Here is a 20,516-nt window from a genome sequence, read left to right on the forward strand (position 1 = left end):
CATATATCGTTTTACCTTAATATACCTAAAAAAGCACCATCTAAACTTTGTGTGCCTTTACAAAATCTAAAGTTCTTCCGTTGCGTATTTCTACAACACTGAAGTCCGAAAGAAAATACATACATACATACATATGTACATATGAGGCCCAGTGTTGCTAGAACTTTTTGGGCCGACCGGCTACATTGGCAAAAAAAAGCGGCTAAAAACGGCTAAAATTTTTCAACTAAAATTCGCATGTTTTATTTAAATAAATCACAAGTAGAAAGACTAGTAAATAAATTCATTAAATAAATCTCAAAAACGGAGACTGGTAAATTCATTACAAATTATTTTTATTTAAAAAAAGGAAACTGTCGTTATATGTATGTACGTAGCTAAGCTTTACATCAGAAGTCATGTTTGTATTACTTAAATACAAACAAGTAATTTTTAGCAAAAATTCTTCCAATTCTCATATAAAAATATATATATGTATATGTATGTATGTATATATCTCATGATCCAATGATCCGATCTAAACCAGATTAGTATGGGACCACCTCTGAGACACTACCTTTCCGATGCAAAAATAATTATCGATTATCGGTTGACGTGGTCCAAAAAAAAAAATAAAATCCGACAAACTGATAACCTCCTCCTTTTTTGGAAGTCGGTTAAAAAACAAGATCAATTACAAACTTATGCCATTTTCTTTTCTATTGAAAAAGTTTGCCTTCTTATATTGTAAAATTTGCACTAGATTATTTTTTATCCTTCAAAGTGGCTACTCTAGGTGCAATCCCGTATTCCTCGGACTCGGACTAGTGAAACTGTCAAAAAAATAAAAATTCGCTCAGAGCGAGAGAGTAACATTGAAAAGTAAGGGATCGCTTTCTAGTAAAAAATGGTAACTTCTGTCAACTTCAACATAACCTCCAAATTTTGGTTGTAAATTTTTGCTTATTTTGTATGTAAACACACTCAGCTCACACATGTAAATAACCAACAATACTTTCAAATTCATTAGAATCCACTTAAACAAGTAATTAAATACTTTTCAACATGAATTAGCAGAGTGCACTTTTCTTTTGTTTACAATTTGGTTGCTAAACACACTACAGCTGATCGTTTGACACATTTACCAGAATTTACTAGCAAACAATTCTCGGACTAAAACTGGTAATTTCTGACAGAGAGATAACCGTATTTACTCTCTTTTTTGTCCTCTCAGTAGTCAGAGAACCGAGTACGGGATCGATTCTGACTATTTCTGACTAGTCCGGACTCGTACGGGATCGCAACTTTTATTAGAAAGTATTGCACTTTTGCTAAGTCGAAGGGCAATATTTTAAGAAATGAACACGTACGTACATATGTACATGTATATATACATATAAACATATGTCAAGCTGTGAAAGGGCTGAGGCAACATTATTTCGAGAAAATACAACGCCATTAATTTGCATACATATGTATGTATGTAAGTATGTATATCGAAAAAACAAGTATGTAGCTTTTTATATTTTTAACAATTAAAAGCGCAGTTAGTCAACGACGTAGCGCAATCGTAGGTTGACGTACGCAGCTTATGAAATTTACTGTTGATAGAGAGAGAGAAAAGCAACGCCATGCGGTGGTGAGTTTTCGTCAACACGCGCATCCCGTAAGGTAGATCGTGTCTGCGTCAACCTACGTCTACGTTACGTCGTTGACTGTTTGCGCTTTTAATTGTATTTTTATGTCCATATATTCGAAACGTTCCCGTTTTTAATGGCCTCTCTGCACACGCCTGATACAATTATTCACAGATGTTGCCTTCCCAGAGAATTTTTCTTTATTTCGTTATTTTACAAGTGTTGCGAATACAACGTCACACTTAAGTTTAAGACATTCGTAACAAAAATTGTATGAAGAAAATCCCCACTACGTTCTTCTTTGGAAAAAATACAGTGACCCAAATTTAAAGTGGAACGCGACATTTTAGTAAGTTTTGGCTATTTTTCCTTAGTTTATTTAACGTTTATTATTTTCTTATGAAAAAACTTACTGTGCGCGCACATGTTCGCCGTGTGTAGCCACTGTTAGTTTCCGTGTTGGTTTATGGCAACCCCTGGTATGCGCACACAATGGAGTAACTAGAACTGTAAAACTACTCCGGCTTCTACATGATTATTTATCCATTCAAAGTATCAAAAGGAAATACAAGAATCTCCAACAGTTGACTAACCCTTGCTTATATCAATAATATCTTCCATCGACGCAGAATCACTAACACAATGGTATGGTTCCAAAAAGATATTCAAACTAGTTTTTTCTAATTTAATTACACCCGATTTACATGATTCAAGTACTTCAAAGCAATTCTGATTCATTTTCTTTTGTGTTTTCTCATGGTGTAATAAAACAAGGTGTTGTCAGTAACTTAACCTCACTTTTTCGGTACGCATATTCCGGCAACGCATTTTAAGGTAGTAGAAAATGGGGACAAATTTTGGCCCTTTTTACTCCGTTTTTCGTACTATTTTTACAATAATATGGAAGTTTAAAGTATTTGTGTACCTTTATTAATTTCGAGAACTAACTCAATGCTGACTTTTTTGGAGATTCTTGTTTCTTACAAGGACAAAATAAAATCGATTAGATTTTTCCGCGGGATGAGCAAGTTAAATAAAAGCTCGTAAAAATGAATTCAGCTAAACAAAATAAAAACCATCGTTTTGAGTAGATCTAATTAAAAGTAATATTTTATAATTAAGGGTTCTAAATGTTGTTGGTTACACACACCTCAGTTATTTGAGGATTTATTTAAATCCTTAATGCGGAAATGCATTCGGCATTTGAATAAAAGTTTTTTAACTCTCTCCGGCAATTGCGAGGTGGACGATGACCGCAACATTTTCTCCATAAGATTAGCACCGGTCAATGTGGCTCACTTGGTCAAACTTGGAGGTAGAAAAGCGGTTGACCGTGCAACAAAACTACTGGAAAAGAAGAAATTAGGCTTTCCTTACTTGCAAATAAAAGTTATGTATACCTGGCTGGATAAGGTACCAAAAACAAAGTTAAATGTGGTGGGTTGTTATGCAAATGCACTGGGCACTAAAAGGCATTGTATCCAATGGCTTAAAAATACGTTTCACTGGATCAAATGCAGTGGTCGAAAGTTTTTTTTTGCAAATTTTCAACTGGCCAATTCTGTATACCAAACTTTAGTCGAGGCATAAACTTTACTTGCACCACAACTAGTATTAGCATTACTAAACTTAACTAGTTTTTTAAACTGCTTACTAAACTTAAAACGATTTATTTCATTGAAACACCCGCAATTTTATAATTTATAACTCAGAGTTCCAGATTTTCAGTCTAATTTGCAACACGAAAATTTACAATGAAGAACAGTGATGCAAACGATTTCTTTTAGAACGATATCATGAAAAGGAGTAGTGTTTTAGTACTATTTTCCTAAAGTTTTTGGTATAAATATGTGAGTAGGCATCATTGTAAATAAGCGTACGGATTTTGTCAAAATTACAACAAACACATCGCTACTGACAACACCTTATTATTATTCCACCATGGTGTTTTCTATTTGCTTCGACACGCTTAAATATTGGTAAATTCCAGTTTTTGGTTCTTTAAATGGGAAACAACGAAAATGTCAAAAGCAAACCAGTTAACGGTACAGACGCACTACTCTTCCCTTTTCTTCTCAACCCCTCTCTTCCACTAGCAAGCAGAATTGAGATCAATACTTAAACCGCGTAAAACCCGGTAATAGGTAAAAAATAGTGATGTGTAAGTAAGCAAATCAATGTTGCCAAGTTCCTATTTTCAAAAATAAAAAATGCATACTAAGCACCTAGTAGGTACATATAATATAAACAATATGTATATTTCCGCAAACAAAGACTATCGATAGTGGCAACGACCATTCGATTGTGCAAAAAAAAAAAATAGAACCATTCGATAGTACCATCGATCGTTTTACAGCTCTAGGAGTAACTCAAGAAAGCTACCCGTTATACATCCTCCACAAACATATCTACATATCGTCGCCTGGGTAAAATATTGTCGTAGGTATGTTGATTTCGGCAGGTTGTGGGAAATCGCGACTGAAGTTTGGAATGCAATTTCTCAAAAACGCGAGGATAGAGTTTCTCCAAAGTCTCTGAAAATGTTACTAGTTCACAAAATTCTTAAAATATTTAAATTTTTAATGTTTATTGTTAATTAGTTTTGAGTTTATGAAGGATTTTATTTAGTAAAACGACAAAATGTCATTAAAAATTATACTAAATTAATGATACTTGCATACTCAATATCTCGGAAGCTAAAGGAGATATCCAAAAATGGAGAACGCAATTTTTAAGGTATTGATTAGTTTAATATGACTGCATCACTAACTAAATTTTTGCCAAATTATCGAAAAAAATTTTAGTCAATATCTCGGAAACTAAAGAAGATATCTAAAAACACATAACACCAATCGAAAGATATTATTTCAATATACATATATAACTGCATCTATAACTAAAAATCGTCAAAATTGCGCTTGCGACAATATTTTACCCAGGCGACGATATGTACATACATACATACATACATGCATGTGTAGTATACATTGGTAGATATGTATACATACATATGTACATACTTATACGAAAAAAAAATTTCTAAAACTTACTTTTTTCACAAGGAGAGCCACCAGACAATGTCATCGTTTTATTGCTGCATTATAGCTGCCAATCTTTAGAAACTTTTCACTGTTCTCCTTTTGTGCTGCCACCACTCTTCACTCTTCAATCACAGTGTAAGTAATGTTATCTGCGGTTGTTCTTTAATATTACATAAATAGATATAATTTATTCAACTTTTTCTTTAAATTATATAAAATACATAAAACATCAGTAGGATTTTTCACACTTAAAATAAATGGTCCCGATTTATTTTTTGTTTTTCCTTAGCGGATATGGATTTCCCCGAACTTATTAAAAATTGTAGTTAATCATTAGTTTGTGTATGTGAGTACGCCATTACACAGGAAAAAATCTTGGACACACGTACATACATATTTATAATATATTTATACGTATGTATATGTTTTCTACAACTATGTATGTATATACACTTGTATTTTTGTAAACGAACGTGCATTTGCTGTTTTCGTGTGTATGCAGATGTATTTAATTTTTAATTTTATTTATTTTTTTTATGTTATGTACATATGTATGAATGTACTATTTACTCAAGTAACAATATTGGTGTTGTTGCTTAGTTGCTTTATTAAAATGTAAGCAACTATCGTCCACCCGATGGACCGACCGTATTCCTGAGAGCTTGTATTGTTACTGCCGCTGCTAGTTGAGCACAATATCGTCTGAACCCCAACGAAATCGGCCAGCTTTACACATAGAGAGGTATGTATGAAAGCATAAAAGCACGGAGTACAAGTAAGTACAAAGCAGCAGCAGCAACCACAACATCATCATACGAAACAAATAGGCTTCGTGCCACCCCAAATTCTCCCCTTCCAACGAGCGTATGTGCATACAAACATACGTACGTACGTATGTATGTATGCATGGGTGTACGAATTTCCGACTTTGTTGAGACACAATCTCTCCCTCTCGTACAGACACATTCTCTTTTTTAGTTACATGATAATGCTTATACATACATACATACATATATAAATATCAAAAATATTGATCGCCATCCAAACCCTGCAAAACCTAATTTTAATAAAAATCTCAACACCCGCATCAAAGCAAAAACCCATACATAGTAGGTATGCATTTATATTTTAGTTTTTTATTCACATACATACATACATACATAGATGTAGGAATATGTGCATAAATTTATTATTAACTTTTACGTAGAACAATATAATAGGTACATATATCAGAACACAGAACCTACATGCATACATATGTATGTACACGTGTGTTCTCGCGTATACGTATGTACATATGTATGTATATGTACATATGTACTGCCCGATTCACTTGAATAGGTACACACAGATATTTTCCTCAAGATCCAAGCTTATGGTGATTACGTTTCTTCCAAAAAAATGTTGTCTTTCCCCGGTGCAAAATGTGTTTGATTACTTGATTACTTTGGTTTTCGTTCCGCTTTTTATCAAACTACACCACGAAAGGCACGAAAGTAAGCATAGCCAGCCCCCCTTATCTGTGTGGCAAAGTAATCAAAATTGCACTTAAAACGTTTTCAAAATTTAAATGGGCGAAGCAGGCGCACTTTCAACTGCAAAAAATTTATAAATGGAGGGCTTCACGGATCCACGGGGACTTTGCAGGCGAAAATGCAACATCGCATAAAAAAATCATGAAATGGAGCCAGAACACAAAAGCTAAATGGAAATAACAAAAGTGGCGTACGAGGTCAGCATCTTGTTGTCGAGATAGTGGACCAAAATGAAAGAAAAACGTTGGTGTTGATGACCTCACAGGAGAACTATAAATTACTCCATACACTTGTGTTCAGAAAATGTTAAAAAGGGCGTCAATTTCACTACACAACGTTAGGAATCATGACTGGAATTTTGTACAACCCGCATGCCTGAAAGGACAACTAGAAAATGATGGTTTTCTCTGGCGAAAAGTTTAATTTTGATCCGTTATAACGGATTTAATAATAATAGTCAGGTTTTTTTTTTTAAACGACGAACGTCAAGAAGAGAGTATGGCGGTCGGAACTGCGATTTCGTAGATTTCCAGTTTCCAAAATTACGAATAATTCATGCAAAAGAAGTATTAGGACATTTGTTGCCTATTTTTGCACCTTGATCTTGAATTATGCACCGATTCACACAACAACAGCTGTAAAAACGAGGATAACGAAGCAAAGTCGTAATTTTCGTCCTATTCACAGGACCTAAATTCAATGGAAAATATTTGGAATTGGATGTTTTGCAAAGTTTGCCTATCCGAAAATTCATGTGATGATTGGCTGTTGTTCTTTCCGGCGTTAAAGTGGAAAGCAGATCTCTAGAATTATCTTCCGAATATAAGTTTTTTCCATACATTGGAATTAGGGATGTAGTATCCAATACTAAAAGTGTTATATAGTAGAACTAAAGTGAATGGCATGCTTTTGTTGGTTCAATCTAGTCCCTTCCTTGTGTTTAAGCCACTGTACTTATTCAAGTGTATCAAAATAATAATACAATCCAATGTAATAGAGGTTTTTTCTCCATTTTCACCAGTTTCCTTTTGAAATTGATCATTCATTAATATTGGATCAAAAAGAAAATTCTGCGATGCCCAATTCAGATATAAGCTCAGATCTGTGGGAAAAATGTGTATCTATTCAAGTGAAGCGGACTATATGTATGTATACAGCATTGAATCCAGTTTTTCGTATACGGGCTGGAAGTAATTTACAGCGTGTACATACATACATACAATAAAAGTTTGACCAAAACACCGGGGTACCACCCTAATCGTGAAAAAATCGACATATGTATGTATGTATGAATGTGCATAAGAAGGGTTTCACTGAACTACCTAACAAGGGACTTTGCATTTAAGGCTACCCTATAAACATTTTGGCGAACGTTCGAAAATTACCTTCGATATCCAATATGAATATCGAACTGAGAACGAACTCATAACCAACCTTGGTTTTCCAACGTTCATAGTATATAGGAAATACATTCGAGATGGGTTCGACAAAAAAACGAAAACCATAGTAATTCCCCTTTCAGACACGTCAAGTCTTAAAAGCAATTTTTATCGCATTCTCTTTTGTGTTTTCTCTTTGCTTCCACACTCGTCAAGTTTTATTGAATTCAAGTCCTTGGATCTTTAAATGGGAAGCAACGAAAATATCAAAAGAGAACAAGAAAACTTGAAACGAATTGACGGTACGAAGGTATCTGTACTCTTCCCCTCTCTTCCCACCTCCTTCGCCAACGAACGAGCAGACTTGAAAGCAAGACTTGACGTGTCTGAAAGGGGACTAACAAGAGAGAAAGTGAGATCCAGCTCATTTTCGAATGGAAATATGTATAATACAATCACTCTCTCTCTCATTAAAATTTAAATTCGATAATGGGCTAGATGTCGAATTCATAACGAAGGAAAAATTCATTGGATAACGTTACGTTACGTTTTGCTGGAGAATGGCCTAGTTCTCGAATCGAATACTAACCTATTGCACATTCGTTATCGAAGGTGTGACTTGAAAAAAATGTTAGATTTCCAATCATTTTCGAATTGTTAACCAAGCCCCATGTTTATTGGGCACATTTATAGCCGAAATTGAGACCAAATGTGTAAATAATAAATTATTGAACATCTAGAGGCCAAGCCTTTTGAATTCACATCTCACTTTTTGTAATTCAACCAAAAGATCTTACAATTATTTTAGACGGGTGGCAACCCTATAGAAATTCTAAGTACTAAAGATAATAGCCCTATCGATACAGATTATATTAAGTAAAACCACTTCCAAATCTGTTCAGTAATTTTCGAGCGTAATACCTAATAATAATAGATAATAGATTGGCACTTATACATACATACATACGTACGTTAGTACTTAGCCGAGTTTCTCCGATTTGTGACGTGCGATTTTTTGCTGTCACACAAAGGGGAGGGACCTACAGTTTTACGCCGATGTCGAACGGCGACTGCGTTTTTACCATAGCCATTTTTCATGACAGAAATACACTCAGAGGTTCACCATTGCCTGCCGAGGGGCGACCGCTATTAGAAAAAACCTATTTTTTTTATATGTATTTGATGTTCGGTGGAAACGGTCTTTAACCCAAGCTCTGCGGAAGGGTACCGCGCACTGCACCACAGCGATCGCACATTACAGATTGGCGTGGTCAAAACATCTTGACTTTGCTTAATACTATGTTCTAGGGCTGTGCGATTATTCGATTACTCGAGCAAGTTGGTTAATCAATTATTCGGTTAATCAATTACTCGAGTAATCAAGATTTTCATTACTCAAAACGATGATTAATCGAGTTACTTGAAATATGATTACTCAAAAAAAATAACTTTGCTCGTAATAGAGTTTGCTTTGGAAAATGCTTATTTTCTTTTTTACATTCTGTGTATGAAAAAAATTTTTTGTTTTAAATTTTGAAAACAGAAACGTTGTTTTCAAAGTATCAAGGAACTTTAACTACTTTATACATATGTAAAGAGTTGAAATGTTGATTACTCATTTTACTCGAAATGTTGATTAATCATAAAGCATTTTACTCAAATATTTTTGTTTTTGGTTAATCAAAAATCTTGATTACTCGAGTAACTGAACTTTTGAGTAATCATAATTTTCGATTAATCGAATAATTGAGTTATTTACTTTATGATTAATTAAAATTTTGAGTAATCAATTAATCGCACAGCCCTACTATGTTCGGATCAAAGAGTATTTTTTTAATTTTTAAATAGGTGGCAACTCTACTAAAAAAAATAGTTTTTTTTTTATACATGCGGAGGCTATCTCATTTTGTTATCCAAAGAACGGCGAAGGTCTTTTAATTTTTAAACAGGTGGCAATCCTACCCTAAAAAGAATAAATTTTTGCACATCTATACGCTAAGTCTTTTCATTTGGAAGTGAAAAAATTCCTTGAATTTTAGTACAGTAAAGTGCAAGTTTGAAGTAGCTAGGATTTACCGTTAATTTTTGGATTTTTTTTTTTACGGTGTAACGCATTTTTTCATATAGTATGTTCGATAATATTTTAAAAGAGAAGCAAAGGTCGTTTCCTTTTTTCGCCGATTCTTTGCTGATTGTTTGGAATATCTTTTCATATGTTCAGGTGAAGCGATAGACAACAGAACACATTCAAAAACATTTGCAGACAGCTCACAAAAATGATTTTTTTTTTTTTGTTGAAGGTGCTTCCCGTTTTTCATACAAAAGTATGTTTGACAATTTTCTTTTATATGGAGGACACTGCCAGCAAAAAAAAAATTGCCAAAAATTAACGGGATTTTATATCAGCTTGAAACTTGCACTTCATTATACTAGAATTAAATAGTCTACAAAACTGCTTACCAGAATTCTGATTAAATGAAATTTGAAAATTTGGTGAAAATAAGCAGAACTTGTCTAATTTTTTTACAAAGTTTGAAATCTGAATTTATATCATGGAACAATAATTACAGGTATTGTCTTCCCAGGGAGCGCATATTCCGATCTGCCTTATTTGAAAAACATCATTGTTGTCCACACTAAACGGTTTACTTCAAGGGAAAAGGGATATTTCCATACCCCTGATACCATATATGTATGTGCACGTATTTTTTTTTAACCAAACCTTCTTGCAGAGGACTTATTTAATTTGCAATAGCCGAAAAAATATTTGCTTAGTAAATAAATTCAAAATTTGTAGGGCTCACTTCATTTCAAACGTTTTTTCTTTTGTTTTGAAAAATAATAATATAAATGAAATTGAGCGAAAACAAAAACCAAAGCCAAATAACATTAAAAGAATCAACATTGAACTGCGTCGAAATGAAATAAGGGAGCACGAACTTCGATGTGAAGCAAAACTCTCTGGCATCGGCATCAGCCGATTAAACGGCATCGGCATCGGAACCTGAAAAAAAGATGGAACCGGCCGGACTCGATTTTATTATATTAAATTTTAATGAGCTACAAAACTTCAAACCAAATGTTTTTGATTAAAAAGTTTGAAAGTTTGGTGAAACTTTGCAGAATCAATTTGTAGAGTCTTTTGTACAAAGTCGAAAATTTGGACATATATGGCTTTTGTTAGGAAAAAGAGCTTTACTTCCATAAAAAATAAAAAAAAAACATAAAATAAACAACAGAAAAATAGCCAAACGTTGCTAAAATGTCGATTCCTAATTTATGTATTTTTTGGTCACTGTATATGTATTACTCTATTCGAATCACAGGTATTCAGATTAGAAACCAATAACTGTTTATGGAGAAAATTCCAATCATATACATACCAACATCACTTAAAACTGGTTCATAGGCATGCCATTTTAATGGGCTGTTAAGGCATCGAAATGCCGAACACTAAATACAGGACAAATACAGGACATGCAAAGGTATACAGAACATTTGGCGTCCCTTATAAAATAAAGAAATTACTAGACCAATTGTTCGAAAAAAAAGAGGACTGTCCCGTATAATACGAGGCGGATGGCCACCGTAGCCATATACAATAATTACTGTGGAAAACACACGTAATTCCGAGTTGTCGCCATGCTCACCTTACGATTTTTACTGCGCGGAAACTGGTGACTGCAGTATACATATATATCTCTGTAGTCCTTTGAATTTATTTTATGTAAAAGGAGTATGATATCGCAATTATAAGAGTTTTTTTTATTGGTTTGTTCGCCGATATCTGCAGGTCGAAGCATGAAGAAATGGACTCGAAAACATCCAATGCATCTAAGATTCGTATACTCGATGTTCGGCGCGGCGCGAAAGTATGTAACTCGCTACTCGTTTGTTGTTTTTGTGGTCGCGATGAAAACACTATTTTGTTGCAGATTTGCAAAGTTGCTAAAGTCATTTTAGTGTGGTCAATTATTAGGATTAATATATACATATGTGCATATATATGCATGTAAGTCTATACATATGTATATGTACATATGTATATGTATGTATATTTGTTGGTATCAAATGCATCGCCACTAAATTGATATTAAGATCACATTTTACGAATTTTCTGGTACAGTTAGAGCCAAACATTGCAAATTTTTAACATGCACTGCATACATACATACACGACTATGCATGTCTGAATGTAAAACCTATGTCGTGATCCACCCCTATTATTGATTTTCCACAAAAAAAAAAAAAAAAAAAAAAAAGAGAAAAACTAAGTGAACATAAGGGGACAAATGGGACAGCGGTGGTCCGTCCGACTGGCCTTAAACAACGGAGCAAAAGCAGTAATGGGAGCAAGCATTCGCGCTAACATTCATTCGGATCTGCTCAGTGAGGGGGTTGAAAATGTTCCAGTGCATGTGGATTCGTGTATTTTTTGTATTTATGTATGTATGTATGTGGTGAACAACATCAGCCGCTTCGCCCGAGTGCATATGCTAACAAAAAAGCCACCACCAGTCAGTCGGTCGGTTGGCGTTAGCTTGGATATTGAACCGTTGTGCCACAGCACAGCAACGGAAAACAATTGGAAGGGGAACAAATTCGAGTTATAAGTTTGTGGCGAGATCCCCTCACTAAAGCGGAAAACGGCTCGCTGCATTTCAAGTCTGTAGTAACCCAACGCATGCGCTTCCTATGCTGCTCGGCCGAGTGTCTTGGTTACCCTCACTCAACGCCAGCTGCAAACTACAAAATAAACCCCAGAGCATACATAGCATAGTACATACATACATACACAAATGCTTGAAAAATACCCTAAGCGATTAGGGGCGAAATACGAGTAGCTTATGCAGTGGCATTAATTCATTTTGCCAACGAAACGTACATAACTGCTGACGATGGCGATGACGATGCGCTGTTCGATTGAAGCACAAGGGGTCGTCCATTCAAACCTCGAACTTTGCTAGTGTGCTTGGATCACGCACCTTTTTTTCCGAACGGAGGGTGGCGGTAAGCGCACTCTCCCACACAACTACAAACTTGTAGGTATGTATGTATGCATTATGTTAAATATATGTATGTATGTCTGCATCGTGGTGAGCGCATATAAAGGAAAGGGTGGGCTACTTGCATTTCGTTAGGGGGGTTGAATTGAATTAATTGAAGGTAAGATCCGGAGCTGATGATGTGCGAGCAAATCCATATACATATATATGTATGTATGTATGTATGTGCATATGACGTACATTTATACAAGCATACATACATAAATATCTACGTATGTACGTACAACTGATGTGCAAATGCATGAGTAAGTGCCAAGTTCGGTTGATTCGCCTGGAAATAGGCTTTGGATCCATAGATACCCACACATATGTATACACATACATAATATATATACATATGTACATATATATTATGTAGAAAGGGCCTCTCTAATGTTTATACACAATTCTTTATGGAGTATTAAAAACCGTAATGGAAACTGAAGTAGAATGGGTTGTGTGCGTAGGGCTTCGGATCCGCCACATAAAAACGGCTACCTATGAAAAACTGCATGTCCTGGTTGATGTTTAATAGGTTTTATTTTAATCAAGCATTTAGATTGAATATTTGTTCCTATAAGTATAAGCAAAGGTAAAAAAAAAACAAGTGATTTTTAAGCAGAAAACCAAAACAAACTTAAATTCCCATATAAAAATTTAAGAGTACCGTTAATTTCTTCATGATCCAATGATCGGATCTAAACAAAATTAGTATGGGACCACTCCGGAGGCACCGCCTTTCCTTTAAAAAAAAAAAATATATAATTATATCGGTTAACGTTGTCCAAAGTTATGAAGTAACATACCTACACAAAAAAAAATATTCCGACTAATCGATAACCTCCTCCTTTTTTTGAAGTCGGTTAAACATTTTTACGGCAAATGAAAAATGGAGTAAGTTAATAGTAAAACAAATATCTTTAAAATAAGCTTTCTAAATTTGAACGAAATCGGACCTGGTTTAAAAAATTTCGACTCTCTGTGCTTGCTATCCGCAAAATTTTTACTGGAGTTATTCCAAAAAAGGCAAAAAAAGGCAACATCAAATGTGTATATCGTCGTTTAAAGCACAAAACCGCGTATCGTCATTCTGCAAAACCGCGTAACTGACATTAGGTGCCAAAAATTGGATTTGCTCACACAAGCTCTTGGCTCAATCCTTATCCATTCGTCCTGAAATATACTAGCCAGAAATGCGATTCCTTTTTTAAAAATGAGAACCATTGTGAAATATGAGTGTTTTTTTTACTCTCTAAAAAATAATTTATGCAACCTCACATACGCGGTTTTGCATTTTCTTGATACGCGGTTTTGTACTTTAAACGACGATATGTATATGGAATCAGGTAGAGCTGAATCGTGGACATTTGCATAAAATTCGTTCCCTGGTTTGTCAATGCTATGAGAGTGTGGAACTCCATTCCTGCCACTATTAGGAGTACAATCAACAACAAAAGCAACTACAAGAATGTATTATGGCCCCTATTATGAGTTGCATTCGATTTTCGACTGTGGTCGAAAGTGCTGAGCGAACGAATTTTCATTTGGTATTATGGCGCTCATTCGATGAAGAATAGCGCTATTGTGAATTTCGCTCGTTTAGGTTGTCCACAATAGTATATTTTTCACCGCTGAGAAGCTTTGTTTACAAATCGAGCAAACTAAATATTGTGCTTATACATATTTATGTAAATTTGTTCTAATTAAAATGAAGTAAAAAAGAAAGCAAGTTTATAAAAACGTGGTAAAATGAGTACAACGAGTTCTGGTTCAACGATTCGTCAGAGGATGAGAGCTAAGTAAACTGGCCAGGAGTAGCAAATGTTTAAGAGAGTTTAAGTTTATTAGTCTTTCGAATATATTTTGATATAAAATATATTTAAGAAATTTGTCTACAGATTCATTAAAAAGTTCCGACCATCTAAAGAAGCGTTTGTGAGCCAAATCTATTTAAAATATTTTAAAACTATCAACAGCGCTACGATTTTGTTCTCAGAGATCGCGCCAACAGAGTATTGGGATTTTCTTTCACAAGTAAAACCAGCCTTTCGAGCTTGTGTTTAGTATTCACGATGTTAGAACTGCATGAAATTAATAAAAATTGTTTAAAATTAGTGTCTAGCCGCCAAAATGTAAGAAAACATATACAAAATCATACATTTTTCACAATTTTCTAACACTTCGCTACACCATCGAAAGTAAAATTCTGTTCGACAGAAAATTCGATACTCAACGAAAATTTCGACACGCTTGCATAGCTCATAATACGAATTTCACTTTCGATCTTCGATCTTCGATAGCCAGCGAAGATCGAAAATCGAATGCAGCTCATAATAAGGGCCTATATAATTACTTTTCTAAAACTTGATTACCCATCTCAAATTAACTAAGTTCTGTGCCGACCTACGAGTCAGTGCGTAATTTTTACGGTGTACCAGTCTTTTAAATTTGTTTGTTTTTCCTTTTGGATTTGTTTAATATCTCTGTTTCATTGCTTAAATTATAATTTCTGTTGTTATACCTCCCTGTTGTGCTAAAAAAGATTTAAATTTAAATAAATTGAAATTGAAATTGGCAATGATAAATGTTAGAGGCCTTTTGGTAAACTACAGCCCTCTGGATCTATTTTAGCGGACAATGGTCCACAGCGAACGAAAGTAAATGGTTTCCAGATTAAAATATTAAAATGTATGGGACGTTAAATTATTAGCAAAATGTATGCAATTTTTTATGCATTTTCCGGTGGCACCTATACATACATACATACATATATACATGGTGCATTTGATTGAAATGAAATTTGGGTGACATGTTCCGTAAGAGTTTCAAGTTTGTTTGGCCTAGCTAAGGGTGGTTGGAGTCGGGAAATTTTGTAAAATTGGTTTCATGGTTAGAACCATAGTATCCTAGAAAAACTATTTAGTGTAGATGTCTAATCGGACTAGTTATGTATATGACTTAGAATGCTTGTACTTTTATGTCCATATGTGTATATAAATATCAGCTTCGTTACTAAATCCGCCACTGACGCGGATATACATACATATGCATGTCATATACATATGTAATACTGCTATATTGGCAGTAAGAGCTAGACCGTCCGAAAACATTACAGTACAGACATATAAATAAACTAGAAAGCGATCCCGTACTTTTCAGTGTTACTCACTCGCTCTGAGCGAATTTTCATTTTTGACTGTTTTACTAGTTTTAGTCCGAGGAATACGGGATGGATTGGCCCTTAAGGTAGTCATATGGTATGCCAAAAGAAAGAGAAAATTGTGCAGTTTTTTATAGAAATATTTTTGCTCCACCGTTATAAGGTAAAATTTAACGAAAATAATATATACATATATACTTTTTGTATATATATTCTTTCTTGCGCCGAATAATTTTGGTATAAATAGTTGAAATCAGCGCAAAAAGTTCTATCGACCCGCATTTTTTATAGCTAAATGGTTGGTATTCAAGACTTGTTCCAATGACGTAATCGAGGCAGTGATGCCAACGAATTTTTTAGAAGAAGTTTGCGTTTTACTACTAATATAACTAGAAACTGTAGAAGAGTGAGCCACATTCTGCACAGAAATGGAGCCGATTTTATGTGTGGAAGCGAGATGACCGAATGATGAGTTGAGTTGTTTCGGGACATATAGTAAAATAGTTATGGAACATTTTAACCCGTTATCTCCCTCACAAACGGATCGTTTTGGCCCTTTTTAGAGAGTCCGAATAAAATAGCATTTTGAAGGTCGCTAGAGGGTTAAAATCTTACAGAAAATTATTTGCCATAAAGTTTCACTAGGGGTAATCTCAGACAAAATATTTGTACAAAGTATCTATAGGTCTACAGAAAATAAAAATATGCACCAACTTTTTATGCTTTATTTTATATTTCGTTTATACGCATAACTGTTGCTCTTTTCGGGCGTGATGGTTCGGGAAGTGTAAAATCAGCATCGGAATCATCGGTGTGATCAGAATCTGAGTCACACATGATGTCCACATGCTGGTTCTACTGCGCCATCTTGAAATTCTTCATGATCACGATCCTCAAACACGTTCTTACTCCACCAACAAATTTCTGCAAGAATTGCATCCGGTGCCTTTTCCCTCTACATCTGCATACATTTTTTTTTGCACATTTCAAGGGGATATATGCTCTTTTATTTTCTGTGAACTTACAGATTCTTTGTACAAATATTTGGTCTGAGAGGACCTCTAGGGAAATTTTATGGCAAATAATTTTCTAGAAGATTTTAACTTTTAGCGGCCTTCAAAATGCTATTTTATTCAGACTTTAAAAAAAGGCACAAACGACCCTTTGGCGAGGGAGATAACGGGTTAAAATGTTCTACACATTTATTCACATTCATTCATTCATTGTTGCACAGTGTAATATCCCATGGCATTGAATTTTGTATTAATTTCAAACAGTTCTAACGTCGTGAATAGTAAACCCAAGCTCGAAAGTCTGGTTTTACTTGTGAAATACGCTGTTGGCACGATCTCTGAGAACAAAATAATGGAGCTATTTATAGTTTTATATATTTTTTTCTCATCCTCTGACGAATCGTTGTACTAATTATTATTATTTTTTTTTACTATGTTTTTATAAATTCGCTTTCTTTTTTATTTCATTTTGGTTTGCACAAATTTACATATGTATGTGCATTCAGTAAATTTTGTTTGCTCGATTTGTAAACAAAGCTTCTCAAAATAAATTATTGTGAACAACCTAAACGAGCGAAATTCACAATAGCGCCATCCTTCATCGAATGAGCGCAATAATACCAAAAGAAAATTCGTTCGATCAGCACTTTCGACCACAGTCGAATATCGAATGCAACTCATAATAAGGGCCAGAGATTTAAAGTAAAAAGCCTATATACCTTTGAAAAACAAATAAAACCTTTTCACTTTGAGAAAAATGAATATCCAGAAGTAGAAACATTCTTTGCGCGTTAAGTTGGCAAATATTTCGCTCATTTCGACTGAAGATATTTGAAAATTCCAGCGATAAAACGTGTTATGCATACCGTGCGAACAGCAAAATCGTTATTTGAAGGAATAAAGTACCTTCTTTTAGAAGATCTATTTAGTTTAAAATATGGGCTTTAATACCACTGGAGATTTGTAAGATCTACTTAACAAGATTTTTACTTATTCAAACCAGAATGATAACATGCTGAAACTTAAAAAAAAAATAAAACACGAATAGGGGGAAATAATACAAATTTGTCTACTAAATTTCGGTAAAATCTATGCCGCAAAGCGTAAAACAAATAAAATTGTGCAATAGCAATAAAATTCAATACCAACAAATAAAATTATATTTCAAACTTTTTTTTTCCAAATAATCGATAACCTAAAAATTGTTTCTTTTCACATATTTATAAATATTTTCTATGAAAGTTTCAACATAATGGTACAATTAAATTATCTTGTTATAAACTAAATTATATTTGTAAAGTTTTTTATATTCTTTTTATAGAGTTAATGAATACAATTACATATAAGGAAAAAACATCAAAGATCTAGTATTGGTCTTTAATTTAATCAGTTGAGTGGGGTACATAATTGACATTGCACAATATTTTGTTTTCCGTGTAGTAGCATGGTACCTTGAGGTTTGGACATCCAAGCGAACATGCAAAGGTTAATCAAGTCAACCCAATAACTCAAAATTAGTAAATTTGCATAAGGGGGACGATATGTATTTTTGAAATCAATGTATATGTACATATGTTGCACATACATATGTATATTAATTCTCAATTGAAATCGAATAAAGCACTGCATCTGCGTTGACCCGTAGTAAAATTTCCCGCTTAATATTTTGGTAGAACTTTTTAATCCTCCATATACAACATTTGCATATGTACATATGTACATATGTAAGTATTGATTTAGGATATACCCTGCAGCAATTCAGACTCGCCCTAGGTTAGCCCTCAGATAGTCCGTATTGTTACCAGCACTAGTCCCTCATAATTCCCCTGCCAATGGTTTCAACTGCCATTTTTAGCATTGGGCGTGCCATTGGAAAAGGACCGGTCCAATCAACACTGAACGTAAGATAGTCCTCGACTAGTTCAGTTTCGGAGATTTGTTTCGTTGGAGTAAGATTGCGTTCGGCACTTCGCAGATGCTTTTTCATAATTCGAATACACAAAAATAAAATTTTTTTTTCTTATTATAACCATGTTGCTTCTGACGGCATTTGAACCCGGACCATCCTGAAAGCTAACAAATAGTGGCAAGCGTCTCTGCGCACTGAGCTACAGGCACGCATGTAAATGTGTGTTCAAATGATCACTTTGAATCAGGCGGAAAATTGGCCGCCTTATTGCTGCAGGATATCTACATACATACATATGTATAAGTACATATACTATCCATATGTATGTATTTATAAATTTAAACTGAATTCCTCTTTCGGATTAAAAATTGAACACTTCTTATGAATACCAATGTAGTAGAGTAAGGGTGCGTTCCAAAATGCATCAAGCGAAAGCATAAGTAAGTATCTTATTATTTCTAAATTGATAGAAATGTCTTATTTACGCAGCTAAGTTCCAATTGGGCGTATAATCACGGTTGACATTTTTATCAATTATAGTTCAGAAATAAAAGAGACTGATTTGATTCATTTCTGATGCATTTCGGAACGCAACCTAATATGAATGGAGCAGTTTGGAAATTGCTATGTAGATATGTACGTAACAGTGTACTGCACAAGCCGATTCATTTACATTTTCAAGCTACTGGAAAAAAATACAAGCGCAAGTATGATGCACACTTGTTTCAACCAAGCCAATTCAACTCATAGCTTGAACGCCAATTAATACGGCAGTAGCTTGAATCGAACAGGTTTGAATACAGCAGCAGCTCTTGTAAATACATAGCCAAAGGGTATTGTTATGTGTTAGTTACTTAGTGTGTTTTTGTTTCGCTAATAGATATGTTTGAAGTAAATCAAGTGCGCGTATGAGTTGAAATCCAACTAGCAAGCCAAGCATTTACTTGCTTGTTGCGAACCAAGCCCAATGAATACATCTAAGCTTTCAAGCAGCTGGAAATGTAAGCTATAGCTTGCTGCAGTACACTGGTATGTAGGTACGTGTGTATGTGCGTTGCTACGATTCGCTTGCATGGATGTAGGTACATACATACATTTATACTACGTACGTATATATTGATATGTACGTAATAGGGTAAATAAAGTGTGTATGGTGGACATTATAAAAAATCAATTGGCACGAATAGCAGCAGCCGCTGCAATAACCGAAAACCGGAAAGAGAAAAATTGGAAATTCCCAACAACACTTCTCGCTTGCTTAGCACTGTTGTGTGGAGTTGGCCCAATGTTGGACGATAGCGCTTTTACCAATAAGTTCCCTGCTGCTGTGAGTGATCATACTCATGAATGCACATACATACATACATATGTACAAGCCGATATAAAATGTTCGTTTGTATGGATGTGTGTGTGTGTGTGTATGCACATACAATATTGCATACATATAAAAGATGACGCGCATGCCACTCTCTCTTGGGATTATAGCCGAAGCTCAGGGTGGCAAAAGTAAAGAGAAACTTATTTTAAATTTAGAAAGTTGAAAACAGTTGAGCTTTAGGAATTTAACCAAATAGAATCCAGTTAGGTCCATATCATATGGAAATCTCTGTTCTTGCTAAACAGGTACTGCAGATGCGCTACTTTTTTCTACTCGTCGTCGAATTTCGTGGCCAACAATTTCATATTGATCACAGAGTAGAAGAGCTTTCAAATGCGCAAATTTACATACCTATGTATATGAATTTACCTACATACATGTATGTATGTATGTAAATGTACAAAATGTACATTAGACCGTATCACGATGTATGGCCAAAA

At 34.5% G+C, this 20,516-nt stretch overlaps 2 protein-coding genes across 2 annotated transcripts in view; both read right to left on the bottom strand.

Annotated features, from left to right (window-relative positions):
- Nucleotides 1-5,331, bottom strand: part of LOC118743492 (longitudinals lacking protein, isoforms A/B/D/L) — a gene marked incomplete in the record, with an annotated part of 75,812 nt that extends 70,481 nt beyond the window's left edge. Inside the window, 2 exon segments of the mRNA XM_036476213.1 lie at nucleotides 4,667-4,817; nucleotides 5,228-5,331.
- LOC118743494 overlaps nucleotides 1-20,516 on the bottom strand; it is a 107,951-nt gene that overhangs the window by 59,142 nt on the left and 28,293 nt on the right. The window lies entirely within an intron of this gene.

The sequence above is a fragment of the Rhagoletis pomonella genome, unplaced genomic scaffold, assembly GCF_013731165.1.
Source record: "Rhagoletis pomonella isolate Grant_MI unplaced genomic scaffold, Rhpom_1.0 Rhpom_scaffold_00007, whole genome shotgun sequence".
NCBI classification, from domain to species: Eukaryota; Metazoa; Arthropoda; class Insecta; order Diptera; family Tephritidae; genus Rhagoletis; species Rhagoletis pomonella.